This window comes from Somniosus microcephalus, chromosome 11, assembly GCF_052327205.1.
Source record: "Somniosus microcephalus isolate GS21.2 chromosome 11, FLI_Smic_1.0, whole genome shotgun sequence".
Classification (NCBI taxonomy): Eukaryota; Metazoa; Chordata; class Chondrichthyes; order Squaliformes; family Somniosidae; genus Somniosus; species Somniosus microcephalus.
In genome coordinates this window covers 128340275-128348966 of record NC_140997.1, presented here as the reverse complement: position 1 = coordinate 128348966, position 8692 = coordinate 128340275, and positions in this window count along the sequence as shown.

Here is an 8692-nt window from a genome sequence, read left to right as displayed (position 1 = left end):
AGAGAGGATCGAAGGAGGGAGAGGAGAGAGGATCGAAGGAGTGAGAGGAGGGAGGATCGAAGGGGGAGAGGAGAGAGGATCGAAGAGGGATAGGAGAGAGGATCGAAGGAGGGAGAGGAGAGGGGATTGAGGGGGGAGAGGGGATCAAAGGGGGGAGAGGAGAGGGGATCGAAGGGGGAGAAGGTATCTAAGGGGGAGAGGAGAGATGTTTGAAGTGGGAGAGGAGAGGGGATCGAAGGGGGAGAGGAGAGAGGATCGAGGGGAAGAGGAGAGGGGATCAAATGGGGAGAGGAGAGAGGATCGAAGGGGGAGAGGAGAGAGGATCGATGGGGGGAGAGGAGTGGGGATCGAAGGGGGAGAGGAGAGAGGATCGAAGGGGGAGAGGGGAGAGTATCGAAGGGGGAGAGGAGAGAGGATCGAAGGGGGAGAGGGGATCGAAGGGGGGAGAGGAGAGAGGATCGAAGAGGGGAGAGGAGAGGGGATCGAAGGGTGAGAAGGGATCTAAGGGGGAGAGGAGAGAGGTTCGAAGTGGGAGAGGAGAGGGAATCGAAGGGGGAGAGGAGAGAGGATCGAGGGGGAAGAGGAGAGGGGATCAAAGGGGGAGAGGAGAGAGGATCGAAGGGGGAGAGGAGAGAGGATCGATGGGGGGGAGAGTAGAGGGGATCGAAGGGGGAGAGGAGAGAGGATCGAAGGGGGAGATGGGAGAGGATCGAAGGAGTTGAGGAGAGGATCGAAGAGGGAGAGGAGAGAGGATCGAAGGGGGAGAGGAGAGAGGATCGAAGGGGAGAGGAGAGAGGATCGAAGGTGGAGAGGAGAGAGGATCGAAGGAGTTGAGGAGAGGATCGAAGAGGGAGAGGAGAGAGGATCGAAGGGGGAGAGAAAAGAAGAGCGAAGGGGGAGAGGAGAGCGGATCGAAGGGGGGAGAGGTGAGAGATTCGAAGGGGGAGAGGAGAGAGGATCGAAGGGGGAGAGGAGAGAAGATCGAAGGGTGAGAGGAGAGAGGATCGAAGGGGGAGAGGAGAGAGGATCGAAGGGGGAGAGGAGAGAGGATCGAAGGGGGAGAGGAGAGAAGATCGAAGGGGGAGAGGAGAGAGGATCGAAGGGGGAGAGGAGAGGGGATCGAAGGGGGAGAGGAGAGAGGATCGAATGGGGAGAGGAGAGAGGATCGAAGGGGGGAGAGGAGAGAAGATCGAAGGGGGAGAGGAGAGAGGATCGAAGGTGGAGAGGAGAGAGGATCGAAGGGGGAGAGGAGAGAAGATCGAAGGGGGAGAGGAGAGAGGATCGAAGGGGGAGAGGAGAGGATCGAAGGGGGAGAGGAGAGAGGATCAAATGGGGAGAGGAGAGAGGATCGAAGGGGGGAGAGGAGAGAAGATTGAAGGGGAGAGGAGAGAGGATCGAGGGGGGAGATGAGAGAGGATCGAAGGGGGAGAGGAGAGGGGATCGAAGGGGGAGAGGAGAGAGGATCGAAGGGGGAGAAGAGAGAAGATCGAAGGGGGAGAGGAGAGAGGATCGAAGGGGGAGAGGAGAGGATCGAAGGGGGAGAGGAGAGGGGATCGAAGGGGGAGAGGAGAGGATTGAAGGGGGTGAGAGGAGAGGGGATCGAGGGGGGAGAGGAGAGAGGATCGAAGCGGGAGAGGAGTGAGGATCGAAGGGGTAGGAGTGTGGATCGAACGGGGAGAGGAGAGAGGATTGAAGGGGGGAGAGGAGAGGGGATCGAAGGTGGAGAGGAGAGGGGATCATAGGGGGAGAGGAGAGAGGATCGAAGTGGGGTGAGGAGAGGGGATCGAAGGGGGAGAGGAGAGTGGATCGAAGTGGGGAGAGGAGACAGGATCGAAGGGGGAGAGGTGAGAGGATCGAAGGGGGAGAGCAGAGCGGATCGAGGGGGGAGAGGAGAGAAGATCGAAGGGGGAGAGGAGAGAGGATCAAAGGGGGAGAGGAAAGAGGATTGAAGGGGGAGAGGAGAGAGGATCAAAGGGGGAGAGGAGAGGATCGAAGGGGGAGAGGAGAGGGGATCGAAGGGGGAGAGGAGAGGATCGAAGGGGGAGAGGAGAGGGGATCGAAGGGGGAGAGGATAGAATCGAAGGGGGAGAGGAGAGGGGATCGAAGGGGGAGAGGAGAGGATTGAAGGGGGAGAGGAGAGAGGATCGAAGGGGGTGAGAGGAGAGGGGATCGAGGGGGAGAGGAAAGAGGATCGAAGCGGGAGAGGAGAGAGGATCGAAGGGGGAAGAGGAGAGGGGATCGAAGGGGGAGAGGAGAGGGGATTGAAGGGGGAGAGGAGAGAGGATCGAAGTGGGCTGAGGAGAGGGGATCGAAGGGGGAGAGGAGAGTGGATCAAAGGGGGGAGAGGAGAGAGGATCGAAGGAGGGAGAGGAGAGAGGATCGAAGGAGTGAGAGGAGGGAGGATCGAAGGGGGAGAGGAGAGAGGATCGAAGAGGGATAGGAGAGAGGATCGAAGGAGGGAGAGGAGAGGGGATCGAAGGGGGAGAGGAGAGGGGATCGAAGGGGGAGAGGAGAGAGGATCGAAGGGGGAGAGGGGATCAAAGAGGGGAGAGGAGAGGGGATCAAAGGGGGAGAAGGGATCTAAGGGGGAGAGGAGAGAGGTTTGATGAGGGAGAGGAGATGGGATCGAAGGGGGAGAGTAGAGAGGATCGAGGGGAAGAGGAGAGGGGATCAAATGGGGAGAGGAGAGAGGATCGAAGGGGGAGAGGAGAGAGGATCGATGGGGGGAGAGGAGTGGGGATCGAAGGGGGAGAGGAGAGAGAATCGAAGGGGGAGAGGGGAGAGTATCGAAGGGGGAGAGGAGAGAGGATCGAAGGGGGAGAGGGGATCGAAGGGGGGAGAGGAGAGGGGAAACAAGGGGGGAAAGGAGAGGGGTTCGAAGGGTGAGAAGGGATCTAAGGGGGAGAGGAGAGAGGTTCGAAGTGGGAGAGGAGAGGGAATCGAAGGGGGAGAGGAGAGAGGATCGAGGGGGAAGAGGAGAGGGGATCAAAGGGGGAGAGGAGAGAGGATCGAAGGGGGAGAGGAGAGAGGATCGATGGGGGGAGAGGAGTGGGGATCGAAGGGGAAGAGGAGAGAGGATCGAAGGGGGAGAGGGGAGAGGATCGAAGGAGTTGAGGAGAGGATCGAAGAGGGAGAGGAGAGAGGATCAAAGGGGGAGAGGAGAGAGGATCGAAGGGGGAGAGGAGAGAGGATCGAAGGTGGAGAGGAGAGAGGATCGAAGGAGTTGAGGAGAGGTTCGAAGAGGGAGAGGAGAGAGGGTCGAAGGGGGAGGGAAAAGAAGAGCGAAGGGGGAGAGGAGAGCGGATTGAAGGGGGGAGAGGTGAGAGGATCGAAGGGGGAGAGGAGAGAGGATCGAAGGGGAGAGGAGAGCGGATCGAGGGGGGTGAGGAGAGAAGATCGAAGAGGGAGAGGAGAGAGGATCGAAGGGGGAGAGGAGAGAAGATCGAAGGGGGAGAGGAGAGAAGATCGAAGGGGGAGAGGAGAGAGGATCGAAGGGGGAGAGGAGAGGGGATCGAAGGGGGAGAGGAGAGAGGATCGAAGGGGGAGAGGAGAGAAGATCGAAGGGGGAGAGGAGAGAGGATCGAAGGGGGAGAGGAGAGAGGATCGAAGGGGGAGAGGAGAGAGGATCGAAGGGGGAGAGGAGAGGGGATCGAAGGGGGAGAGGAGAGAGGATCGAATGGGGAGAGGAGAGAGGATCGAAGGGGGAGAGGAGAGAAGATTGAAGGGGGAGAGGAGAGAGGATCGAAGGTGGAGTGGAGAGAGGATGAAAGGGGGAGAGGAGAGGGGATCGAAGGGGGAGAGGAGCGAGGATCGAAGGGGGAGGGGAGAGAAGATCGAAGGGGGAGAGGAGAGAGGATGGAAGGGGGAGAGGAGAGGATTCAAGGGGGAGAGGAGAGGGGATCAAAGGGGGAGGAGAGAGGATCGAATGGGGAGAGGAGAGGGGATCGAAGGGGGAGAGGAGAGAGGATCAAATGGGGATAGGAGAGAGGATCGAGGGGGGAGAGGAGAGAAGATCGAAGGGGAGAGGAGAGAGGATCGAAGGGGAGAGGAGAGAAGATCGAAGGGGGAGAGGAGAGAGGATCGAAGGGATAGAGGAGAGGATCGAAGGGGGAGAGGAGAGGGGATCGAAGGGGGAGAGGAGAGGATTGAAGGGGGTGAGAGGAGAGGGGATCGAGGGGGGAGAGGAGAGAGGATCGAAGCGGGAGAGGAGAGAGGATCGAAGGGGGAGGAGTGTGGATCGAATGGGGAGAGGAGAGAGGATTGAAGGGGGGAGAGGAGAGGGGATCGAAGGGGGAGAGGAGAGGGGATCGTAGGGGGAGAGGAGAGAGGTTCGAAGTGGGGTGAGGAGAGGGGATCGAAGGGGGAGAGTAGAGTGGATCGAAGGGGGGAGAGGAGACAGGATCGAAGGGGGAGAGGTGAGAGGATCGAAGGGGGAGAGCAGAGCGGATCGAGGGGGGAGAGGAGAGAAGATCGAAGGGGGAGACGAGAGAGGATCAAAGGGGGAGAGGAAAGAGGGTTGAAGGGGGAGAGGAGAGGGGATCGAAGGGGGAGAGGATAGGATCGAAGGGGAGAGGAGAGAGGATCGAAGGGGGAGAGGAGAGGGGGTTGAAGGGGGAGAGGAGAGGGGATCGAGGGGGGAGAGGAAAGATGATCGAAGCGGGAGAGGAGAGAGGATCGAAGGGGGAGGAGTGTGGATCGAACGGGGAGAGGAGCGAGGATCGAAGGGGGAGAGGAGAGAAGATCGAAGGGGGAGAGGAGAGAGGATCGAAGGGGGAGAGGACAGGATTCAAGGGGGAGAGGAGAGGGGATCGAAGGGGGAGAGGAGAGAAGATCGAAGGGGGAGAGGAGAGAGGATCGAATGGGGAGAGGAGAGGATTCAAGGGGGAGAGGAGAGAGGATCGAAGGGGGAGAGGAGAGGGGATCGAAGGGGGAGAGGAGAGAGGATCAAATGGGGAGAGGAGAGAGGATCGAAGGGGGAGAGGAGAGAGGATCGATGGGGGGAGAGTAGAGGGGATCGAAGGGGGAGAGGAGAGAGGATCGAAGGGGGAGATGGGAGAGGATCGAAGGAGTTGAGGAGAGGATCGAAGAGGGAGAGGAGAGAGGATCGAAGGGGGAGAGGAGAGAGGATCGAAGGGGGAGAGGAGAGAGGATCGAAGGTGGAGAGGAGAGAGGATCGAAGGAGTTGAGGAGAGGATCGAAGAGGGAGAGGAGAGAGGATCGAAGGGGGAGAGAAAAGAAGAGCGAAGGGGGAGAGGAGAGCGGATCGAAGGGGGGAGAGGTGAGAGATTCGAAGGGGGAGAGGAGAGAGGATCGAAGGGGGAGAGGAGAGAAGATCGAAGGGTGAGAGGAGAGAGGATCGAAGGGGGAGAGGAGAGAGGATCGAAGGGGGAGAGGAGAGAGGATCGAAGGGGGAGAGGAGAGAAGATCGAAGGGGGAGAGGAGAGAGGATCGAAGGGGGAGAGGAGAGGGGATCGAAGGGGGAGAGGAGAGAGGATCGAATGGGGAGAGGAGAGAGGATCGAAGGGGGGAGAGGAGAGAAGATCGAAGGGGGGAGAGGAGAGAGGATCGAAGGTGGAGAGGAGAGAGGATCGAAGGGGGAGAGGAGAGAAGATCGAAGGGGGAGAGGAGAGAGGATCGAAGGGGGAGAGGAGAGGATCGAAGGGGGGAGAGGAGAGAGGATCAAATGGGGAGAGGAGAGAGGATCGAAGGGGGGGAGAGGAGAGAAGATTGAAGGGGAGAGGAGAGAGGATCGAGGGGGGAGATGAGAGAGGATCGAAGGGGGAGAGGAGAGGGGATCGAAGGGGGAGAGGAGAGAGGATCGAAGGGGGAGAAGAGAGAAGATCGAAGGGGGAGAGGAGAGAGGATCGAAGGGGGAGAGGAGAGGATCGAAGGGGGAGAGGAGAGGGGATCGAAGGGGGAGAGGAGAGGATTGAAGGGGGTGAGAGGAGAGGGGATCGAGGGGGGAGAGGAGAGAGGATCGAAGCGGGAGAGGAGTGAGGATCGAAGGGGTAGGAGTGTGGATCGAACGGGGAGAGGAGAGAGGATTGAAGGGGGGAGAGGAGAGGGGATCGAAGGTGGAGAGGAGAGGGGATCATAGGGGGAGAGGAGAGAGGATCGAAGTGGGGTGAGGAGAGGGGATCGAAGGGGGAGAGGAGAGTGGATCGAAGGGGGGAGAGGAGACAGGATCGAAGGGGGAGAGGTGAGAGGATCGAAGGGGGAGAGCAGAGCGGATCGAGGGGGGAGAGGAGAGAAGATCGAAGGGGGAGAGGAGAGAGGATCAAAGGGGGAGAGGAAAGAGGATTGAAGGGGGAGAGGAGAGAGGATCAAAGGGGGAGAGGAGAGGATCGAAGGGGGAGAAGAGAGGGGATCGAAGGGGGAGAGGAGAGGATCGAAGGGGGAGAGGAGAGGGGATCGAAGGGGGAGAGGATAGAATCGAAGGGGGAGAGGAGAGGGGATCGAAGGGGGAGAGGAGAGGATTGAAGGGGGAGAGGAGAGAGGATCGAAGGGGGTGAGAGGAGAGGGGATCGAGGGGGGAGAGGAAAGAGGATCGAAGCGGGAGAGGAGAGAGGATCGAAGGGGGAAGAGGAGAGGGGATCGAAGGGGGAGAGGAGAGGGGATTGAAGGGGGAGAGGAGAGAGGATCGAAGTGGGCTGAGGAGAGGGGATCGAAGGGGGAGAGGAGAGTGGATCAAAGGGGGGAGAGGAGAGAGGATCGAAGGAGGGAGAGGAGAGAGGATCGAAGGAGTGAGAGGAGGGAGGATCGAAGGGGGAGAGGAGAGAGGATCGAAGAGGGATAGGAGAGAGGATCGAAGGAGGGAGAGGAGAGGGGATCGAAGGGGGAGAGGAGAGGGGATCGAAGGGGGAGAGGAGAGAGGATCGAAGGGGGAGAGGGGATCAAAGAGGGGAGAGGAGAGGGGATCAAAGGGGGAGAAGGGATCTAAGGGGGAGAGGAGAGAGGTTTGATGAGGGAGAGGAGATGGGATCGAAGGGGGAGAGGAGAGAGGATCGAGGGGAAGAGGAGAGGGGATCAAATGGGGAGAGGAGAGAGGATCGAAGGGGGAGAGGAGAGAGGATCGATGGGGGGAGAGGAGTGGGGATCGAAGGGGGAGAGGAGAGAGGATCGAAGGGGGAGAGGGGAGAGTATCGAAGGGGGAGAGGAGAGAGGATCGAAGGGGGAGAGGGGATCGAAGGGGGGAGAGGAGAGGGGAAACAAGGGGGGAAAGGAGAGGGGTTCGAAGGGTGAGAAGGGATCTAAGGGGGAGAGGAGAGAGGTTCGAAGTGGGAGAGGAGAGGGAATCGAAGGGGGAGAGGAGAGAGGATCGAGGGGGAAGAGGAGAGGGGATCAAAGGGGGAGAGGAGAGAGGATCGAAGGGGAGAAGAGAGAGGATCGATGGGGGGAGAGGAGTGGGGATCGAAGGGGAAGAGGAGAGAGGATCGAAGGGGGAGAGGGGAGAGGATCGAAGGAGTTGAGTAGAGGATCGAAGAGGGAGAGGAGAGAGGATCGAAGGGGGAGAGGAGAGAGAATCGAAGGGGGAGAGGAGAGAGGATCGAAGGTGGAGAGGAGAGAGGATCGAAGGAGTTGAGGAGAGGTTCGAAGAGGGAGAGGAGAGAGGGTCGAAGGGGGAGGGAAAAGAAGAGCGAAGGGGGAGAGGAGAGCGGATTGAAGGGGGGAGAGGTGAGAGGATCGAAGGGGGAGAGGAGAGAGGATCGAAGGGGGAGAGGAGAGCGGATCGAGGGGGGTGAGGAGAGAAGATCGAAGAGGGAGAGGAGAGAGGATCGAAGGGGGAGAGGAGAGAAGATCGAAGGGGGAGAGGAGAGAAGATCGAAGGGGGAGAGGAGAGAGGATCGAAGGGGGAGAGGAGAGGGGATCGAAGGGGGAGAGGAGAGAGGATCGAAGGGGGAGAGGAGAGAAGATCGAAGGGGGAGAGGAGAGAGGATCGAAGGGGGAGAGGAGAGAGGATCGAAGGGGGAGAGGAGAGAGGATCGAAGGGGGAGAGGAGAGGGGATCGAAGGGGGAGAGGAGAGAGGATCGAATGGCGAGAGGAGAGAGGATCGAAGGGGGAGAGGAGAGAAGATTGAAGGGGGAGAGGAGAGAGGATCGAAGGTGGAGTGGAGAGAGGATGAAAGGGGGAGAGGAGAGGGGATCGAAGGGGGAGAGGAGCGAGGATCGAAGGGGGAGGGGAGAGAAGATCGAAGGGGGAGAGGAGAGAGGATCGAAGGGGGAGAGGAGAGGATTCAAGGGGGAGAGGAGAGGGGATCAAAGGGGGAGAGGAGAGAGGATCGAAGGGGGAGAGGAGAGGGGATCGAAGGGGGAGAGGAGAGAGGATCAAATGGGGATAGGAGAGAGGATCGAGGGGGGAGAGGAGAGAAGATCGAAGGGGAGAGGAGAGAGGATCGAAGGGGGAGAGGAGAGAAGATCGAAGGGGGAGAGGAGAGAGGATCGAAGGGATAGAGGAGAGGATCGAAGGGGGAGAGGAGAGGGGATCGAAGGGGGAGAGGAGAGGATTGAAGGGGGTGAGAGGAGAGGGGATCGAGGGGGGAGAGGAGAGAGGATCGAAGCGGGAGAGGAGAGAGGATCGAAGGGGGAGGAGTGTGGATCGAATGGGGAGAGGAGAGAGGATTGAAGGGGGGAGAGGAGAGGGGATCGAAGGGGGAGAGGAGAGGGGATCGTAGGGGGAGAGGAGAGAGGTTCG